This window comes from Hevea brasiliensis, chromosome 5 (genome assembly GCF_030052815.1).
Source record: "Hevea brasiliensis isolate MT/VB/25A 57/8 chromosome 5, ASM3005281v1, whole genome shotgun sequence".
Classification (NCBI taxonomy): Eukaryota; Viridiplantae; Streptophyta; class Magnoliopsida; order Malpighiales; family Euphorbiaceae; genus Hevea; species Hevea brasiliensis.
The window spans coordinates 101,135,414-101,147,111 of record NC_079497.1 but is presented as its reverse complement, the minus strand read 5'-3'; the positions used below and the strand labels follow the sequence as shown (position 1 = coordinate 101,147,111).

The 11,698-nt window shown below is 33.1% G+C and overlaps 1 pseudogene; it reads right to left on the bottom strand.

Moving 5' to 3' along the window:
- Positions 1-1,054: 1,054 nt before the first annotated feature.
- On the bottom strand, positions 1,055-8,558 carry LOC131180133 (ATP synthase subunit beta, chloroplastic-like; annotated as a pseudogene).
- Between the last annotated feature and the right edge of the window lie 3,140 nt (positions 8,559-11,698).

Below are 11,698 nucleotides of genomic sequence, written 5' to 3'. Positions count from 1 at the left end.
TATTTTTCTTTGTTTACTTTGAAGGCAATTTCTAAATCATTAGATATATTATAAATTATTAGTGATTTTTCACTGTTTATAATTTATTATTCTGATTAAATTTGTCACATTTTTTCTATTTAGAACTTGGTTAAAATTAATCTATAATTTATTAGTATATGTATTTTTTAATTTTGAAATTAAATGTGACCTAAATGGTTTATAATTTTATGAAATGCAATTTCTCCCCCTTCAATAACAAGAAAATTAGATACTCATCTCATAAAAATAAGTTTATTTCTATTTTCGTAAAATTTTGTTCTTAAAATTAATGGGTTTTTATTTTTAATGCATATTAAATAGAAATATATTAATAAATAAATTATTATTTTAAAATAAAAAATGCCTTTAATTTGAGGTAAATGAAAATGGAAAATAAGAAAAAAAATATTAATGTTTGGACAAAATGGAAATAAAGCGTTTACTCCAACTTGGAAGTCGCAGTGGTTGAGGTTGGCCCATTTTGCCAGGCATCCAAGTTTCCAGGAAACTTCATTTGCCTTTCAATCTGGACTAAGAAAAATGCCATCACTTTGTTTTTTATTAGGACAGCACAAGTTGGTGGATTCCAACTTCAATTTTCCATTCTAGTTGGATATTTAATCTGTTTAATATTATTATTCAAATTGTTATTTAGAAATATTTTTTAATAAATTTATTTAATGTTGTTATTATAACTTGACAAAATCCTCCATAAGATGCAAGTATAGAGTATACTTGTATCTTAGTAGAGGAATACATGAATAAAATAGAGCTTTTATTTTCAGAAAAGAGATTTTAGAAAGGTAGAAAGAATTATGGAACTCAAATGTTTCATGAAAAATAACTTATAAATAGAAAATGTTTTCTAAAAAAATATTTTTCATAAAAATATTTTTCGTTATTTAGTTGTAATGTTAAATTAATAGTATGTATTTATTTCATATATGTACGAGTGTTTTTACATTTTAATAAAATTATCAAAATCTAAAAAATAGAAAATGACTTTCTCCTTTGAAAAAGGAAGTCATTTTCCTTAAAAATGACCTAATTTTCCTTTTTCTTCATTAATTACTTCAGATTCTTTTATTTCCATGTGAAGATAATTTCCTTCATAAGTACGTTCACCCACTTCGCCAAATATTGATATACCCCATGAGCTTTCATAATGATATTGATTAATTCTATAATAAGAATTGTTTTAACCACTCCAGCTCCCCAAATAGTCTGATTTTTCCTCCAAGGTGATAAGGAGCTAAAAGATCTACTAATTTTGTTCCTATTTCAAAAATGGATAATTTTGTATCTTACTGTATAAGGGCAGGTGTAGATCTATGAATAAGGGATGTTATGCAAGTATCTACAGGACCTAAATCATCAATAGGTTCTCTAAGCACGTTGAAAATTTGTCCTAGAGTTGCCCCACCGACTGGAACACTTAGAGAGGCTCCTGTGTCAATCATTTCTATTCTCTTCATTAGACCATTTGTAGCACTCATAGCTACAATGCAAATGCGATTATTTTCTAATAATTGTTGTACTTCACAAGTCACATTAATTTCTTGACTAGTATTATCTTGACCCTTAAATACCAAAGCATTATAATTATTAGGCATCTTATTCTGGGTGAAAAGCTACATCTAGTGCTGCCCCAATGATTTGAGCAATACGCCCAATGAAAAACGAAAAAAAAAATATAAATAAGAATAATAAGAAGAATAATAAGGATCCCTTAGGAATGAAATTATGCTATTTGCCCCCCCTTTCAAATAAAAGAGAGAGATGAATTGATGTATTTTTTTTATTAGATTATTGGATTTGGATTCGTCGGTACTAACGAGGCTTGAACCTGCAACTTTCACCTTGACAGGGCGATTCTCTGACCAATTGAACTGCAATCCCAGGAAAATGCAATAGCATACATTTTCTTATGATTTCATTTAAACCTTTTACTATTTAGATTTTCAACTGGAATTACCGCGTTGTAACAGAAACGGGAGTGGTGTATTGATATCCACATGGATATTCACTTTAGTTATAAAAGGGACAAGGATTATTAATCATCTTTTTATTATTTCAAATCAAAGTTGATTGATAATATTAAAAAAAATCTTTCAATGAAAAAAAGACACTTTTTTTCTTTTCATTATTCTTTTTTTTAGACTTTATACTTACAAATCCTAATCAAAATTTAGATCATTAGCGAGATCATAATTTGTGAGAAAAAAAAAGCAAATCAAATAAAGAACATATACCAAAAAAATATTTTTCATTAATTAATTTTCCTGAATACCTCAAAAACTAAAAAATATAAAAATATTTTTTTAAAAAATATTTTTCGTGAAATAAATGGAACGTCATTAAAGTTTTTGTAACCTAAGTCATCCAGAACAACATCTCCATAAAATTCTCAGGGCTCGTTTGGTTTAACTATTGAATACAGCTAATAATTGTTAGTTGATAGCTGTTACTAATAGCTGATTTATGTTAAGTGTTTGATAAAACTATGTTTAGTTGTTGCTGTTGATATGTGAAATAACCAATAAGGATATATATTATATAATTTATTTTATTATTGAAATAAATATAAAATTATAAATTTATTATATTATATTATTATTTATTATTAAATTAAATATACAATTATCAAATTATTATATTGTATCATTTATTATATTATTAAAATAAAAATATAATTATTAATCTATTATATTATATTATTTATTTTATTATTGAAATAAGAAAATAATTAAATTTTTTAAAAAAATAATTAAATAATTTTAAAAGTATAGATGAAATAATAAAGTAATTATTATTGTTGATAAAGAAAAAACTTATAATTAATTTTAAGTTTTTAGATATAAATAAATATTTTATATTTTATATTGTTAATAAAAAAATATTTTAACAAAGGTGAAATGTGTTAATTAAAATATTAAAATTATAAAATAAAAATATAAAAGTATCAATAATATTAATTTTTGAGTTAAATAAAAAATGATAATACGTTCATAATAAAAAATAAAATAAAATAAAATCAACTATCAGCTGATGAGAAACAGCTCTAAAAATAGAGCTGATACAAATTACAGCGGATATGTATCATATTAGCTATCCATTAGCTATTAATTTTATTTTTTTAAACTTATCAAATACTCTAATTCATATATTTAGATATTTATCAGATATCAATTACACCCAACAAATGAACCAAACACACTCTTATACTATAGACTAATTTTGTCAGCATTAATTGTGCCGGTGATTCCTATGTTTTTATTAGCTTTTATGTGGTCTGTGTAGTCAGTTTGGATCTGGTGAATCTTACTAAAGTGGATACTTAAAATAGAAATTTCATCTAATTTAGAGTTTGGGCCTATGAAAGTGGAGTCCATCGTCTATGTCTTGGGTTTGTAGATGTTGACTGCGATTGAGAAAGAAGTTTATTGAAAATTTTATTTTAAAATATTTCATATTATATTTAAATGAAATAATTTCACTTAAGTGCTTTGAATATATTTGTTGTTTAAATTATTTTAATCAAAGTTAATTTTTAATTGTAATTAACTTGTGGTTAACAATTAATTTCTTAAAGTATTTTAAATATATATAATTCAAATTCATACTTAAATAAAAAAAAATTTTATCAGCATTCATAAACTTAACCTATATATATGAATTTAATTATATATAAAGTTAATATATTTGTCATCAAATTATATTTTTTTTAAAAAAAAGAGAATGATCAATGTATACTATGCGGCATTTTAACTTTCTATATAAGAATTTTTTTTAACTGAGTTATTAATTTTGGTTAATTAATTTTGGTATATATGTATTTTTATTCATAAAAATGTGAATTTTATATTTTTAAAATTGAATATTTAACTGTTTTTATATAAATATTATGAAATTATTTTTTATATATTATGTTTTATAATTTGCCATGAAGTGGGTATTCACAAAGAGTACATTCCACCATGAACATTGGGCTGCGAGTTACCCATAGACATTTTTAATGTAAAAGGCCGAAGAATAAAAGACAATACAACCTAATCTACGCTAAAAAAATAAAAGGTGCATGGTTTCTTTAGCCCATCACGCATACGAGCCATTACCAAGCCAATATCTCGTTGCATGATAAATTTTAATCCATTAAAAAGTTTAGGACCAATTACACACAGGGAATCCAATTAAGATTCAAAGAATACAAAAGCCTAGACCCAATCTTTAAACATACTCTAGCTTAGAAAAATGTAACAAATATAGTCCAAGCTAGACAAGATCTGATTCAACCCAATTATCCAACATCTAAAGAAAGGGTCAAAGTGCAAAAGGCAAACCCTCAGGTGCATGGGTGGTCTACCCGAATTTACAATGACCCAACAATCCACAGAGCAGTATTCCCTCAGCACTGCCGCCATCACCAAGCCATCCTTTCCACCCTAGAAACCACTTAAAAGCTCATTGAAGCAAACAACAATCATGCAAGTTCTTTGTGCCGGACCAAGTTCGGAGGATCTTCTCATCCCAAGGGCTTCCAGGCAGTCCAAACGAGCCAAACGTCAGAACCTTTAGTAGATGCAGAAAACCGATAAGAGTAGAGGACAAAACTGTTAAAGTAAAAATTAATGCGAAAAAATAAAAAACATTTTATTGAATAGAAAGGAATTTGTACAACTCTATTGACAATCTTAATTAATGTGCTGCTTATATAGCGCTTAGATTTAATAAAATAAAATAAAAATTTAATCTAAATCTCAACCATTAGTTAAGATTATATCACTACTTAAAATTTGAAATACAACAATTTAGTACACTTCTCACCATTTGTTGATGCACTTTTCACCAATTTTGCTTCTGATTTTCTTAGAACACTTCTCTCCAAACTTCAAAAAAGAGATTCTTTCTCTTGTGCTAAATTTGTTTCTTCATTTTTAACCTGCAATTTTTTAATAAATGCCCAAATTTTTTGCAATTAAAACATTGTGGTTTGCCTTTATGCCAACAATTCTTTTTGTAACGCCCTCACTTTAGATAGTCCATACATTCTATTATGCCGTTGACTAATATCTGTCTGGACAATCAGAATGTCTGGAACTATATTTAGACTAGAGTGAGGAGTCATAAATAAATCAAATAATGATAAGAAAAATTAAGGAAAAATTTAAGTAATGAAACACACTAAGGTTAAATGAGCTGGTACTCCGGCGATGGATAACCCTAACGGGAAGCAACTGTGAAGACAGTTGTCGACCATATACCCATGGGGAAACCATGTGAAATAATTTTTGGGACTCTAGTGAAGAGTTATTGAGACTTAGATGGCAATAGAATACCAAGAAAATGCTAAGAAAGTTTTCTAAGTCGGTATAGACGATTTTAGCTCGTTATGCTAAACGAAGAGCATTTTGGTCATTTTACCTTCGGAGATGATTTTTGACCAACTTGTCCATTTAAGTGAGTGAGGTTTATGTGCTAAAAATATGAATAAAATTGATAAAATTTTAATTAAAAAGTGAGTAAAAGAAAGATAAAATAAAATGAAATTTAATTTGAATTATTACCTAAGCCTTATGCAATAATGAAGTAATTAAAATTTCTAGCCAATCAAAAGTTGACAAACCCTTATAAAAGAAGTAAAAATTTAATTAAGAAAATAAAAACCCATCTTCTTCTTTCTTTAACCATACTAGCCGAACCACCTCCATTGAAATTCTCTTCCTTTTTCTCTTCATCTACCTCAATTCTTTTACTCTTCTCACCATATTTCCCCTAAATTACAATATTAAAAATTGCCCTAAACTCTAGCTAAGGTGTTTGGTTGCTAAGAAAAGCAAAGAAAGTGAAGGTTTAACAAAGACATAATTGGCTCAAGTTGAGGTTAGTGCCATTTCTCACTCATCTCCCTTTCTATTCATGATTAGGCATCTAATTGAGCTAGAAGTGGGTGAAATTGAAACAAAAATATATGTGTATGTGCACCCATGAATTTCGGCAGCCATGATAGAGGTTAGGGTTTGATGATTTTGATGGAAATTAAGTGGTTTGTTAGCATTGATAAAGAGGGTATGTGATAATTAAGTGATTTGGTGTGGGTTGATTGCAAATAGGGATTGTGAGGGTTAGGGTTTGTGATGAATTGGGGATTTTATGCTTTGATGCTTAATTGGAGTTCTAATGGTCAATTAATGACTATGTGATATGGTATGAGCTTAAAATGAAGTTATTGTGGCATTGGATTGTGAAATAGTGTGTTGCCCCTCTTGTGCTAGAAATTCTAGACTTGAGTCCAGTGTGTTTGGGTAGCTGTAACTTGACTTGTGTAACTCCAATTGGTGCAAGGCCAGTTAGAGGTGAAATTAGGCATATAATGCCACATTTTTTATGAAGAGACCCTACCCAGAAAACCAACTTAGGTTGACCTAAAAATTGCCTAAATCCAGGTAACCAAAATTCTGGACCTGGAAAATGACCAAATGAACAGTGTTTATTCAATTGGCCATAAGTTTGTGTAGAAAGGTCCAAATGACCTGATTTTTAAACCATAGAAATATTAGACAATATAGAACAACATTCATGAAGAACAGAAACCTAAATTCTGACCATAACCAATTCAAATTGCTAGCCAAAATTAGGATACCAAAACTGCCAGAACCAATTTTGTCCAGAAATTCTAGGCAATGAGCCAATCCGGCCAGTTATGGTAAAAATGCCATAACTTGAGCTACAAAACTCCAAATGGAGTGATTCAAAAAGGGAATTAAACTAGACACAATAAGGAACAACTTTGATGAAGGAAGTTTAGCCTAATTCCCACTGTAGATTGGTCCAATGGAATAGTAAACATTGGCCATGAAATCTGAAAATTTGAAATAATTTCTAATGAACTTTGAGTTGAGATTGGCAATTAATGCCAACAAGTGTAAAATTCAAAATGTGGGATTTTGATGTAATTAGAACTAACATATCTATTATGTATGAAAAAGTCAACATTTATGCATGAATAGTAGGGTGAATAGTAACAATCAAACCTTAAATGCAAAGAATTAAATAATTAACCTTGTGACATGCCCTAGTATGCCTAGAATGATTGGGTTGGATAAGTTGGCATGCGAATAGGGTTCCGATAGCAGTACTGCATATGACTTTATGTTATTTCGTGATTTATGGCATTTTATACCATTTTGTGATATTATGGCCTATGGCCATTTTACTATGTTTGACACACTTGGCTTTATGCCCGTTGAGTAATATGGCTTATTAGCCATTCTGTTGCACACCTAGTAGACACTTTGTAATCGATGGTGTGACGGCCCGAGGTACTTGGTACCCAGTGGCAGTTTACCCGTTTATCCAGTCCAATCACTAGTATAGGTTACTTAGGAAACCAGAATAAGTCTTAATAAATTATAACCAAATAATGAACACATAAAGTATTAAAATTTATAATATTACGAATAATTACCATAAATTCATTCTGCATGAAATAACAATGAAATTTTTGTACATTTATTTATTTTATTTTATTTTCATTTTATATTGGCACAACTAAGCTGTATTGCTTAGCGCGTTACTTTTTGCTATGCGTAGGTACAGGTGAGACAGATAGAGAGCCCAGCAGACCTCAGACTGGGTGAGCGTCCAGATCTGTATAGTGCATAATGTCACCACATCTGCAGTGTTTTGGGTAGGACTGCTAGGTTTCATGAGATATTTTGTATTTTGTACTTAGACTTTTATTTTGCCATGTAAATTGTAAACTCCTGTAATTAATTGTAAATTATGTAATTAATGAGATTTTCATATTTTATTTACAAAAATTGAGCATGAAATTATTTATATATGAAATTATGAGTTTGAGATGAAATATTGAGATTTGATGAGATTGTGTTGAGTTTTATTGGAGGAATGGATAATGCATATATTGGGAGTGTTTTTAACAGATTCTGAAGAACTATTTTTTCAATTTTTAGCCGACACTCTGCCAGATTTTCTATAAAATTTTTAGAATCTCAAATTAATTCAAAATTTCAATAAATGGCATAAATGGCATAAACGGCATAAACTTCACTTTGAGGCTTTTAATAAATAAATTAAGAACTAGAAATTAAAATAAGATAAGATAAGGTACTCCGGCACACTGTGTGACATGCCTTGCTCGGCTACACTGTAGACGGGTGAGGGGTGTCACATTTAGTGGTATCAGAGAACGATTTAGGCATTTATGGGTCTAGATAGAGTCCATACCATGCATTGCATTTGTAAGAGTTGATGTGACACTAATGCAAATCTGTTTGTTTTTTATTATTTTGGTTAGGAGATGGACCCGACTTCACAGAAAGCAGTAGAGGAAGAGGTGAAGAGTCATGCTCCACCCATGGCTAAAGCTGGAGGCAGGGGAGAACCTGCTCCACCAGCACCAGAGGCACCTGCACAGCCTCAATTTGTTTTATTTCAACAAATGACTGAATTCTACATGTAGATGATGGGGGCAATGCCACCACCACAACCACAGCCACAACCTCCGCTACTACCATTGAAGTTTCATTTAGAGAAGGTAAAAAAATATGGGGCTGTGGATTTCCTGGGTAAGAAGGAAGATGATCCCATAGTAGCTGGAAATTGATTAGGTAGAATGGGAAGGGTGTTGAGACAACTTCACTACACCCCAGAACAAAACCTAGAGGGTGCTGTGTCCCTGCTTCAGGATGATGCATATCAGTGGTGGGACACAGTATCTAGGGGGGTACAGCCAGACTAGATCATATGGGAGTTCTTTCTTATAGAGTTTAGAAAGAAGTATGTCAGTAAGTGTACCTGGAAGAGAGGAGAAGAGAATTTATCAGTCTGAGGTAGAGACAGCTGTTAGTGGCAGAGTATGAGAGAGAGTTTATCAGACTGAGTCAGTATGGAAGGGAGATAGTCTCTACAGAGGCTGAGAGGTGCAGAAGGTTTGAAGAAGGGTTGAATGATAACATCAAGATTATGATAACAGCTTTAGGGATTATGGACTTCTCAAAATTGTTTGAAGCTGCATTAAAAGTAGAAAGGGTCAGAATTAATGAGCAGAGCAGAAGGAATAGACAGCAGAAGAGAGGTTTGGGTCAGACCAGTTCATCCTCTGCACCTGGTAAAAAGTTTAGAGGTCCTCCTGCTCAGAGTGCTAGTTAGCCATAGGGACAGGGCCAGGGCCAGTCCCAAAGGCCCAAATATCAGTTCACACTGAGGAGAGGCCAGTCCACACCATCAGTGGGTAGCTCTCCAGGGACGGTGTTTAGGGGACTAGCCCCAGCAGCCTTTTTGGCGTGTCCGCACTATCATAAGTGGCACAAGGGTGAATGTTGGCAGATTACTAGGGGTTGCTTCCAGTGTGGGTCTACCGAGCACCAGATCAGAGATTGCCCAAGGAGGACTATTATAGCTACTCCAGCACCAGCAGACAAGCCTATCCCAATAGCTCAAAGGGGTAGAAGGCCAGGTAAATCTGAAACAGCTGGTATATCACAGAGGCCGGAAATAGAGTTAGCTGAGAGGCCAGAGGCCAGGGCACTAGCAAGAGCATATGCCATGAGAGCTCAGGAGGAGCAGGATGCTCTAGATGTTATCAGGGGTATGTTCTCTCTCTATCACATACCTGTGCATGCAATGGTGGATCCAGGATCCACTCACTCATACATCTGCATTGAGTTACCCGTGGAAAGGGGAATTTAAGTAGAGAAAAGTGACCAAAACATTTTTATCACTAATCCACTAGGTCACAGTGTGGTAGTAAATAGAGTGTGCAAAGGTTGCCCATTGAGGATTCAGGGGTATGAGTTCTCGACAGACTTGATTGAATTGCCCTTCCACGAGTTTAACGTGATCTTGGGAATAGACTAGTTGTCATGTCATCAGGCAATAGTGGATTATAGATTGAAGAGGATTACATTGAAAACTCTTGAGAATGATGAAATAATAGTTGTGGGGGAAAGGATAGATTTTTTGTCTAATGTCATCTCAACCACAGTTGTAAGGAGATTGATGAGAAAAGGCTGTGAAGCCTACCTGGTGCATGTGGTTGATACTAGAAAGGCTAGATCTAGTCTCCATGACATTCCCACTGTGAGTGACTTCCTTGATGTCTTCCCTGAAGAATTGCTTGGTTTGCCACCAGAAAGGGAAGTAGAATTTGCCATCGAGGTACTGCCTAACACAACACTAATCTCTATTGCTCCTTATAGGATGGCACCCACCGAATTGAAAGAGCTGAAAATCCAGTAGCACGAGTTACTGGATAAGGGTTCATATGCCCCAGTATGTCACCATGGGGAGCTCCGGTGTTGTTTGTGAAAAAGAAGGATGGGACTTTGAGATTATGTATTGACTACTGGTAGCTAAATAAAGTGACTGTGAAAAATAAGTATCCATTACCCAGAATTGATGATCTGTTTAATTAATTAAAGGGAGCAGGTGTATTTTCTAAGATTGATCTCAGATCAGGATATCATCAGTTGAGGTTAAAGGATGCAGATGTGCCTAAGACCGCATTCAAGACACGGTATGGGCACTATAAATTCTTGGTGATGCCGTTTGGTTTGACAAATGCACCAACAGCTTTCATGGACCTTATGAACCATATCTTCCATCCATACCTAGATCAGTTTGTAGTGGTCTTCATTGATGATATACTAGTGTATTCTAAGAACAGAGAGGAACATGATGAGCTTTTGAGGATTATTTTGCAAACTTTGAGAGAGAAGAAGTTGTATGCTAAGTTGTCTAAATGTGACTTCTGATTGAGTGAGATCTCCTTTCTTGGACACATAGTATCAGCTGATGGAATTAGAGTAGATCCCAAGAAAATTAAAGCAGTAATGGAATAGAAGCCTTTTAGAAATGCAACTGAGGTCAGAAACTTCTTGGGGCTAGCTGGTTACTACAGAAGGTTTGTGAAGGGGTTTTCTTTAATAGCTGCTCCACTGACCAAGTTGCTACATAAGAATGTTAAATTTGACTGGAATGACAAGTGTCAAGCTAGTTTTAAGAGGTTGAAGGTTTTGTTGACAGAGGCACCGTGTTAACACAGCCAGTGTCGGGAAAGGACTTTGTAGTCTACAGTGATACTTCCCATAATGGGTTAGGTTGTGTGTTGATGCAAGAGGGGAAAGTGGTCACCTATTCTTCCAGGCAGCTAAGGCTACATGAAAAGAACTACCTTACTCATGATCTGGAGTTAGTAGAAATTATCTTTGCACTGAAGATATGGAGGCATTAATTGTATGGTGAAAAGTGCTTCATTTACACAGACCACAAAAGTCTGAAGTACTTGCCAACCCAGAAGGAGCTCAACCTTAGACAGAGGTGATAGATTGAGTTCCGATTGAGCTCCTAAAAGACTATGACCGTGTAATTGACTACCATCATGGGAAGGCAAATGTAGTTGCTGATGCCTTGAGCAGAAAGTCCATTATAGCCTTGAGATCGCTGAATGCCCATTTGTCCTTAGCTCAAAATGGAGCTATCTTGGCTGAGTTGCAAGTAAGGCCAAACCTGCTACAGCAGATACAAGATGGGCAGAAACAAGATGAGAAGCTAATGGCTATTATGGGCAAAATCACAGAGGGAAAAGAAAATGATTATGAGGTAGAAGCAAATGGGTGTTTGTACTGCAAAGGAAGAGTGTGTGTACCAGAGGATG